A 10,826-nucleotide genomic window follows, 5' to 3' on the forward strand; every position below is an offset into this window, starting at 1 on the left:
AATCAATTTTTGATATAAATTAACTTTAAATTAATATTTTGATTTGAAATATGTATATAAATTTTAAATTTTGTTTTATGATTATTTTAGACAAATGATGTTTTTAGTTAATTAGATTGGACTATTTTCGTATATTTTAATGCTAGTCCAAATATATACTTTTTGAATAATATAATAGACTTCTAGTTTTTTTTTAATAAAATAATCTCACTACTTATTTTTTTTTAATATTGTTATCTATGTTTTCAAACAATATTATATTTCTTTTTTTTATTGTTATTTATGTTTTCAAACATTTTCTAAATGTACTTCTACTAAAATAGATGCGATGATACGTTCAAGTTCATGGTATATAATTTGTGATCCTCATTAAAAAATTTCTTAATTTAACATGCCTTATGTGCAGATATCATTCAACGAGGTAACGAACCTTAACTATATATTATAGGCCTTACGAAAATGGCGAGTAAGTATGTTAAATTCGTTTTCACTTTGTCATTTTTTGTGTGCCTAACAACCTTCTTTTGCTTCTAGTATCTTATTTCCTTCCTCTCTAACATTTTGATGGTTTGAACCAAAGCCATGTAGTCTTCATACTGAAAGCTGAATTCACAATTTGTTACCCAATCCAAAACTTGTTTCTGTCGTCTGTGTTTCATGATAAGAGTTATAACATGCACACTCACTCAAGTAATAGTGTCAGCTTTGGGGTAGTGCTAGAGGTGCAAGAGCACAGGGTCTTCATATTTTCATTAATATTTGTTTACTATTTAGGGTCTTTATTTTGAAATTATTTTACATTAAGGGTCCAAATTTTAAAGTCATTCACTAACATAGGTAAGAAAATATTGCACAAGGTCCACATAATTTTTAAGCCGGGCACGTGTTTCACTTCACATATGTGTGCTTTGTGATTGATACAAGGTTTGTTACTTTGTTGAGCCTTGATGTTGTCCCGAGTGAGTTTTTAAAGAATCAGCTTAAAACTAATTGCAACCTCTCTGTTTTCCCATGAAAGTAACCTTGTTAAAAGTTAGAAAACTTTACGACTTGTATAATATAATCTATAAAAAAAGTTTCTGTTTAGGGGCACAGTTTTATAGAAACTTGTCTTTAGTCTTTAGAACACTTTAGTGGAATCAATAATGGAAATAATATTCAGTCTTCAGTTTCTGGGTAGTGGAATCAAAATTCTTCAGTAAAGGTTGTAAAACCACTGTACAGTTATAAAAGAAAATTCTTCAGTAGCCTTTAGAAACCTCTCTTCAGCAAACTCGTGAGTATAGCAAGAATATACATTAGTTGCATACATCTTAATAAGATTTTGTTAAGTAAATACAGCCAGAAAGTCTTGGAGCACTAGCAGAAGTACACAAAAAAGGAGAACAAAACAATTACATTGAAAAGTCTAAGCATTGACGGTCGATAAATATTCTCTAAATATTATACTGAAAAAAGTAGAGAGATAATAATGTAAAGATAAGAGAAATATATGTGTGTGAACGTGCACTCAGTCAACAAATAGGAATCTTCCACCAATTTTTTTTTTTGACTAGAGTCAACAGATAGGAAACTTCTGCTAAGTTATACTACTTATAAAGTCTTAAAACATTCATTCATCATCATCAAATCTCTCTCTCTCTCTCTCTCTCTCTCTCTCTCTCTCTCTCTCTCTCTCTCTCTCTCATCTCTCTCTCTCTCTCTCTCTCTCTCTCTCTCTCTCTCTCTCCTCTCTCTCTTCTCTCAGCTCTCTCTCTTCCTCTAGCTCTTGTCTTCCTCTCTCTCGTCTCTCGGGTGTATCGATTGTTTTCCCAAGCTTCAGTGGGGCAGACGTTCGTGTTACTTTCCTCAGCCACTTTCGTAAGGAGCTTAACCGGAAACTGATCATTGCTTTCAAAGACAGTGAGATCGAGAAAAGCCACTCCATCGGACCCGAGCTTAAACAGGCCATTAAAGATTCGAGGATCGCGGTGGTTATCTTCTCCAAAAACTACGCATCTTCAAGCTGGTGTCTTAATGAGTTGCTGGAGATAGTAAAGTGCAGGGAAGAGTGTGGTCAAATGGTGATACCTGTTTTCTACCGTTTAGATCCTTCCCATGTGAGGAAACAAACCGGTGAATTTGGTAAAATCTTTGAAAAGACATGCCATGACGAAACAGAGGAAGTGAAGATAAGATGGAGTGAAGCTTTGACCGATGTAGCTAATATCCTTGGATATCATTCTGTCATATGGTACGATTTTATGAACCATTCTTTTTCTCTTCTTCTTATATATCTTGATTCTTGAATCAACGTTGTTACTTGTGTTTGACATTATATTTTTTTATTGTTAGGGGTAACGAAGCAGACATGGTTGAAAAAATTGTCAATGATGTTATAGAGAAACTACTTTTAACTCCAGCAAAGGATTCTGAGGACTTTGTCGGCATCGAAGATCATATTGCAAAATTGAGTATGTTGTTGCAGTTGGAAGCAGAGGAAGTGAGGATGGTTGGTTTATGGGGTTCTTCCGGGATTGGAAAGACTACTATTGCAAGAGTTTTATTCAACCGACTTTCTCGACACTTTCAAGGTAGCATTTTCATAGACATGGCTTTCGTATCTAAGAGTATGGAAATTTTCAACAGAGCTAATCCGGACGACTACAATATGAAGTTGCATTTGCAAAAAAAAATTCCTATCTGAAATCCTAGGGAACGGAGACATAAAGATAAATCATTTGAGTGCGGTTGAGGAGAGGCTGAAGAACAAGAAAGTTCTTATTTTCATTGATGATGTCAGGGATCAAGTTGTGCTAGATGCCTTGATTGGTCAAATTCAATGGTTTGGAAGTGGGAGCAGAATCATTGTGGTAACAAACGATAAGCATTTTTTAAGGGCACATGGGATTGAACACATTTACGAGGTCTGTCTCCCATCTGAACACATTGCTATAGAGATGTTATGTCAATCTGCTTTCAGGAAAAAGTCTCCACCTGAAGGTTTCGACGAGCTTGTTGTTGAAATTACAAGACTTGTTGGTAGTCTTCCTTTAGGTCTTACTGTTTTGGGTTCATCTCTACGAGGAAGGGATATGGAGTACTGGATAGATTTGTTGCCAAGGCTTCAGAATGGTATAGATGGGAAAATTGAGAAAACATTGAGAATCAGCTATGATGGATTAAGCATCGAAGATAAAGCTATATTTCGCCATGTCGCATGCCTTTTCAATGGTGCAAAAGTCACAAACCTGAAGTTGTTGCTCGCAGATAGTGGCTTGAATGTTAATGTTGGGCTGAAAAACCTAGCTGATAGGTCTCTCATTCATTTAAGAAAGGGTCATGTGGATATGCACCGTTTGCTACATGAGATGGGTAAAAAAGATGTTCGCCTTGAGAAGCCTGAAAACCAGGAATTTCTGATGGATTCACAAGATATTTCTGATGTACTCAGTGAAGGCATTGTAAGTTTTTTCATATATTCGTAATCTTTTCATTTATTTTAGAGGAAAACAAATAGTTAGCATTTGTTAAAAAAATTAATATTTCTTGTTGATATTTTGCAATTTTCAGGGTACTCAAAAGGTTATAGGTATAGCGTTGGATATTGATGAGATAGATGAGTTTTATGTGCATAAGAGTGCTTTCACAAGGATGCGCAATCTCCGTTTCCTCAAACTTTACTCGAGACTGAGATTGTACAGAGAAGGTAAATTGCAGCTACACGGAAACTTTGACTATTTGCCTCCTAAACTTAAATTATTGCATTGGGATGAATTTCCAATGAGATATATGCCTTCTAAGTTTCGTCCTGAAAACCTCGTCGAGCTCATAATGGAGGATAGCAAGCTCGAGAAGCTCTGGGAAGGGATTTTGGTAAGTTTTGATAATAGTTTGTTATGTTATCAGTAGTGAGATTATAATCTATATTTTACTTTTTGGATGACAATCATGTTCTACTGAGCTCATGTGTTTTGTTCCTTCTTTTGTTGACTACAGACGCTTCCATGTCTCAAGGAGATGGATCTGTCCGGATCTCAGAACTTGATAGAAATGCCAGATCTTTCAAAGGCCACCAATCTAGAGACACTTAAACTTCGGAATTGCTATAGTTTGGTGAAGCTTCCTTCCTCTATTCCACATCCCAACAAACTGACGACAATAAACTTGAAGAACTGTCGGAATCTGGAAACTATTCCAATAGGCATTAGCCTCAAATCTCTCGAAGTGCTAAATCTCTATGGATGCTCAATGCTGAGGACTATTCCCCTATTCTCAGTCAACATCTCACATCTCAGTATAGACGAAACATCCATCGAAGAAATCCCTTCAGTTTTGCAGCTGGAGAATTTTCGTCTCGAGAATCTCTCTTATTTAAGCATGAAAAACATAAAGAGTGAGAAACTGTGGGAAAGGGTGCAGGTATGTAGTTCCAAACTTGACATTTTCTCCCTAAACTTTGACAATAAATTAAATAATTACATTAATAATATAATAAAAATTTAGATTTTTCTGTATATGTTATATATTTTTTTAAATAATAATAAATGACTAAAACTGTTGTTACGTACCATGTAAATATACATATCTTTTGATTTCGAAATTTACATTGAATAAATATTGATAACTTAATTTTTGATTCTCAATTTGTCTTGAATTTTTAAAAATAATTATAAAATATTAAAACTATTTAAAGTCTCAGTTTTTTTTATCAATAGTTTAAAAAGATACAAATGATCACAAAACATATAAGTATGAAGCCTTATTTAATAGATGACCATATTAAAAAAATATTATATATGTCAATATCGTTTAAATTAATTTGACAAAGTACAAACCCTATATGACTAATTAAGGTTTTTTTGTAACTAATTAATATGATTTTTTTTTTTTGTAATTGGTTCAGCCGCTTACTCTCCTCACCACGATGCTGTCTCCCTCTTTGAATCAGTTGTATCTCTCGGAAATCCCAAGCTTGGTGGGGCTTCCATCTTCATTTCAGAATCTCCATCAACTGATGCATTTGGAAATTAAGAACTGCATAAATCTTGAGACTCTTCCCACTGGAATCAACCTCCAATCTCTGTGGGAACTAAATCTTAGTGGATGCTCAAGGTTGAGGACTTTTCCCGATATCTCTACCAACATCGGAAGACTCTATCTAAGCGAAACTGGGATTGAAGAGGTTCCTAGGTGGATTGAGAAATTATCCTGGCTTAGAGTCCTGTACTTGAATGGATGCATAAATCTGGAGACTCTTCCCACCAGAATCAACCTTCCATCTCTCTATGTCTTAGATCTCAGTGGATGCTCACGGTTGAGGGATTTTCCTGATATCTCAACCAACATCAAAGTCATATGGATGAAAGGGTGCAACAAGTTAGAATATGTCAACCTTAACTTTTTTAAACTTACAAGACTTGAGGAAGTTGACTTTTCAAACTGCTTAAATTTGGATAAAGAAGCTCTGTTTCAACAGAGAACATATTTGGGTTGTCAACTGTGGTTTTCAGGAGAAGAAGTACCTTCATATTTCACTCACCGTACTACTGGAACCTCCTCCTCTTTAACCGTCCATCTACTTCCCAGCTCTCTCTCGCAGCCATTCCTCAGATTCAGGGCTTGCCTTGTGCTTTTTGACAACTACGTAGCTAATTTCCGCTTCAAAGGCAGATTTTGGAACAGCTTTGATTCCTTTGGTCAACAGGCACAAGACTTCTGGGGTGAAACAGAGTATTATTCGATCAAGCCATTTGTGAAGGGTAGTCATCGGTTAATATTGGACTGTGATATCCATCTAAGCATAGGCAGTGATATCCTAGCTGAAATGAACTACACCCATGTAGATTTGCAGCTTGATTTTCCCTCTGAGTACGAATTGAAAGAATGGGGTATACGACTCTGTTCACTAGCGGAGAACCAACTTGGTAATCCAAACACTCTACCACATGTTTTCGAAACCGATGGAGGCAATACGCTTTATCAGGTCGGAGAAGGTGAAGGATGTGGAAGCAATGATGAAGTGACCGAAAGAAGCAGTAAAAGAATGCGGGTAAATCATTATACATGAATTCAACATAGTAATATTTATGCCTCGTAATTTCTAATACCGAGCGTCTTTCTTTTCTTTTCTGCAGATGTCGTGAACAAACTTTGAATCTTTGGTTGTAAAGCAGAGCATCTAATTATGAATTATTTTAATGGCTTCTTCCACTAAACCAAAGAGGCGTTTCAACTAGGAATGTCAAACGGACATGATGTTCAAACGGACAGCCCATGTCTTTTTTTTTTTGTCACAAAGGACAGCCCATGTCTAAATTATCTAAGATTAGACTAAATCTGCTGAAACGGGCGAAATCCAATTGCGTCCATGAGTAAAACTGGGCTGGACCATCTTAAAATTGTGCAGCCCAAATAGATAAAATGTATAGGTCTAAGAAATTGAGAAAAAAATATAATTTCACTTTGTCTTGCCAAAACTACAAAATAGAATTTTTCGTCAAAACCACGTTTTTTTATCAAAATCGTAAAATCGTATTTTTTTTGCTATAATCACAAAATTACATTTTCCATAAAATCGAGTTTTCGCCTAAATAAAAAAATTAAGTTTTCTCACTAAAACTGGAAAACCCTGTTTCCGCCAAAACTATAAAATCGTGTTTTCTCGCTTAAACAATAAACTCGCCAAGAAAATTGTATTTTTTTTTTCAAATAATAAAAAAATTCTTACCAAACTGGAAAATCACATTTTTCGCCAAAATCATAAAACATCGTATTCTATCTAAAACAGTAATATCAAGTTTTTTCGATAAAACTGTAAAATTGTATTCCCGCCAAAACTGTAAAATCATGTTTTCCCGCATCAACAAGGTCTCTCTTTCTTCCTTTTAGAAGCTGGGTTCAGTGGTGGTGTAGATATCAACAAGGTCTCTCTTTCTACCTTCTACTACTTAAGCCCGCATCCTTATGGAGTTGCTTATAATTAAAAAAAAAAACTGGGAAATATCCGAACTCAGCAGCTCATCTTTGGACTGAAGACAAGGCTCTCTTTCACTTTCACTGTTGAAAATATCAACGTTTATAAAACTCTGTATTTAGATCTCTGTTTATGATGTTGTGTTTGTAACTTAATAATGCTTCAAAAGGACAAAATAATGTAAAAATATCAGAAAGTTTGGAACTTTATCTCCTTACTAACTAGGATCGGCCCGCCCTACGGGCGGGTTGTGGATTATAAAATGATCTTGAAACTAAAGTATTAATATATTAAACCTTGGTTGTTCATATGTCTCATGGTTTTTTTTTGCTGTTGGAGGGAGGAATGCATGGGAGTTTGATGGTTTATCCGAGTTTTGTTATACGTTGTTAAGTAGTTGGTAGATATACTAAATTTAGGATTATGGATGTCTGGACAATAATAGCAACTATTGCTTCAGTTGTACAAATTAAATAGTGTTTTAATGGTAATGACAAAGGAACGGATACTATGTTTTTTTTTCTTCTCCGTATGAAATAATTTAATTTTAATTGTTTCGTTGGAATGAATTGTTTAATTATATATGTATCTATCTATATTATATGTGTGCAGATTGGTTTTCTGTGCTGGAAAAATTGCTACTATATTTATGCGTGTATGTAAACATATATATTTTATAAACCTATATATTAGTGTTATTTGAGTATTTTCATTTAAAAAATATGTGAAGCACATAAACACAAATCAGAGGATAGACTATATAAACGATACGATGCGAGGATCCGTAGACGATGTTTTGAGTAAGTGTAATAAGGTCACCAACTAAATGACTGTATGTCCTGATATTAAACTGTTATTAAAATTTTAAAAATAAGATCGGGATAGCAGAAGAACTTGTCCACTTCGACGCTTACGCTGTGTCTCTCCGTTCACTGAGAGAAATGAGTCGTCCCAATATCAAATATGCAATGAAAATTACGACAATTATTCACTGCAAACAGACTCGTGTATATAAAAATGTATAAAGTAAATGTGTAGCTCTAACCTCGGTCATCCGGACGTCTTTAAAGATTTCTTTGTGGCAGTAACATGAACTGTGAAGTTTGGTGGTTACATTCTCTAAAATGATGTTTAATGATCCATGTATTTAGAATGTAGCCGGGACGTCCGCCATTTTTACAGCCTCATTGTTGTAGTTCCTCATTTGTGTGAGAAATAAGGAGATCATAAGCTTTGACATAAGCCTACATGTGGAACTTCTATTTGTTATTTCAGATGGAATCTAAGTCACATGCAGCCATTGTCGTCGTTCGGAGATCGGAGCATGTCACATATTCCATAATCAAACTTGTAGTTGGCAGTCTACGCACCATAATATCTCCACCTAAATCAGTGGAGTGTAGGATTTTCGGCACTTCTGACTGCGGTCGTGGGCTGCAACGTGCGGGGTCAACACACTGTGTTATTCATATTGCACGGTTTATGAGGTGTTGAGAAATTTTTCCTTTTCATGAATTGAATTTTAAATTTATTCAACCAAAAAAACTCTTTTGTTTATTTTACAAATGCATCTTTTTAAAGAATAAAAAAGTTTAAATTATTTATGGTCTATATTTTCTATGATCTTGAAACTGGTGTTGAGAAAATTGAGAGACGTGGTAAGCTCACAGTTTCCCAGGTCTGTTGTTTATTTGTCGGTCAGTGGCATTTGTTGCTTAAAACCTTAAAGCACAATTTAAAAACGATTGCAAGCGGTACTTTGTTATGGCTAGGTTGTTCAAAATCTTTTTTTTTTTGTTTCTTTGCGCTATTCTAAAAGCCCCAACAGAAGCTTGTACTATTGTATGTTTGATATGTGACGTGTGGATTGTGTAATGGCTTCGTTATTAACACATGTATTTTGAGTTTTTGTTACCCATGGTCATGGTTCCATGTCCGGGTTCGACACTTCGACACGTCATTTGGTTCAATAAGAAGTATACCATGGTTTCCATAGTGGACTGAAATTATTACTTTTTTTTAAGGAATTTGACTGTTCCTTTTAATATAAATGTGTTCTAAGCGTTGACAACATAATTGTTGGGTGATTCCTAATTTTTTAAAAGTAATAATGTAGTCCTTACCGGGTTTATATTGGTTTAATAGCAACAGTTTAAGGTTGATGATTCAAACAAATGACCTTCAAGCTCTGCTTCTGATTCCATTGTTTTAGTTGTTGTAGGTGCTGATAAAAAAAAACAGAAGGTGCTGTGAGGTCAGAGTTCAAGCAAACAACTATCCTGACTAACATGGGTTGCAGGGAGGTTAGTATGCAGTTCTTGAGGGTGGCTTTTATTGGGACGCTATGTTGCGCTGCAGCTTTGTAAGGGTGTTTTGCTAAATTTTTGGTTATTTGGTAAGTGACACTGTTCGTTTATATGACCCGGTGGGTTTTGTGTGTTGGTCTCAAACATTATCCTTACATTCGAACCCATAGAGAATAGTCAAATCCTCTCCTGCCAACAGCGCAAGACAAACAACAACTAAGAAAGATGCTTGAGTTTAACATGTTAACCCCTAAAATGCAAACTACATTTTTTTTCTTTTCCAAAAAAAAAAAAACCAAAGACCTATCCAGTGAAATCACGGTATGGAACTCCATCAAGTCTAGCCAGCTTATTGCAATTAGTCATCTGTTGTCCTGCATGCTAGACATTGAACTCTTGCATATCCTCAGCGTCAAAAGTTCACTCAAAACACAAAAACCTGTATCAATTGTAAAAATCTGACGAACCGTAGAACATCCAAAGCTGTAAGAGCTAGCATCCTCATCTCAACTCCATCTCCTCACATAGCCACGTAATGCTCCTCTAACTAAACACAGACAAACGACAGAAAACTATATTTTGGCATAAAAAACACATAAGTAAACAAAAATTATCTTTTTGGCATCAAAAACACATATGGATGCAAACACTAAATTTCTCTCAAAAAGATCTAGTAAAAATGTTGCGCTTGTGGTTAAACCAAAACAATCCAAGACCTAATTTTTTTTATGTTAGAATAGACAAAACAATAAGATTTACAGACAATCAAGCAATATTCAGAAGGTCAAGAATACAATTTCATTTCGTAGACAAACAAAAACTCCACAATCCGTAATCCAATATCAAAGTTCAATTTCAAAGCCTATTAAAATCATAAGAAGAAGAAGAGAGAGTGACCATGATGAGCGAGAGATCTCGAGAGGAGGAATGAGAGGTACGGAATCGAAGATCTCCGCGACTCTGTCGTCCCTAGGGCTGATTCAAACCGATGAGGACTCCGTTCATCGTAACTTCTTGTGTCGCAGCTAGAGAATCCATTAAAGCAGAGGATTGATGAGTTAGCCACTCACATAATAAATTAACTTTGGTGTTATCACGGATTGAGAGGATGATGTTCAAGGAAAGATGGCTTACCTTTTATAGGTGCTGAGAGACCAACTTGCAGAGATTAGACAACCATGAATAAATAACCATTAACGTTTCAAAGGATTAGAAAGGAATGCGTAAAGACGCAAACGAAGCTTCTTACATAGATTCTTCAAGACTACATCCTCTTGAAACTCCATTATTGGTGAATTAAAGACGATTTAAGGTGATTGAAAGCAAAACCGTTACAGGTTCTAGACAGCCGCTGCGGCGATAGGCGACGAACGAAGAACAGGAAGGGAGCATCTGTTTAGGGTTCCCCGTAGAAGACGTATGCGGACGGGCCTCGCGACAGAAAACATTTGATTAGCGCGTGACGAAGCCCACGTGAAGCCCGTTCGGACAGAGCAACGCTTAAGTGAAATGGTGCGGATCCGACGTGGCAGCGCGAGAGAGCTTCTATTTCCGACGTGGCATCC

At 35.7% G+C, this 10,826-nt stretch overlaps 1 long non-coding RNA gene and 1 pseudogene across 1 annotated transcript; one reads left to right on the forward strand and one right to left on the reverse strand.

Moving 5' to 3' along the window:
- Positions 1 to 1,814: 1,814 nt before the first annotated feature.
- Positions 1,815 to 7,164, forward strand: LOC103853703 (annotated as a pseudogene).
- A 1,651-nt stretch (positions 7,165 to 8,815) lies between these two features.
- LOC103853704 lies at positions 8,816 to 10,816 on the reverse strand. Its single transcript, XR_630326.3, has 3 exons — positions 10,396 to 10,816; positions 10,159 to 10,286; positions 8,816 to 9,808 (listed from the first exon to the last, which is right to left on the reverse strand). It is a non-coding gene; the product is annotated as an uncharacterized LOC103853704 (long non-coding RNA).
- Positions 10,817 to 10,826: the final 10 nt, after the last annotated feature.

The sequence above is a fragment of the Brassica rapa genome, chromosome A02, assembly GCF_000309985.2.
Source record: "Brassica rapa cultivar Chiifu-401-42 chromosome A02, CAAS_Brap_v3.01, whole genome shotgun sequence".
NCBI lineage: Eukaryota > Viridiplantae > Streptophyta > Magnoliopsida > Brassicales > Brassicaceae > Brassica > Brassica rapa.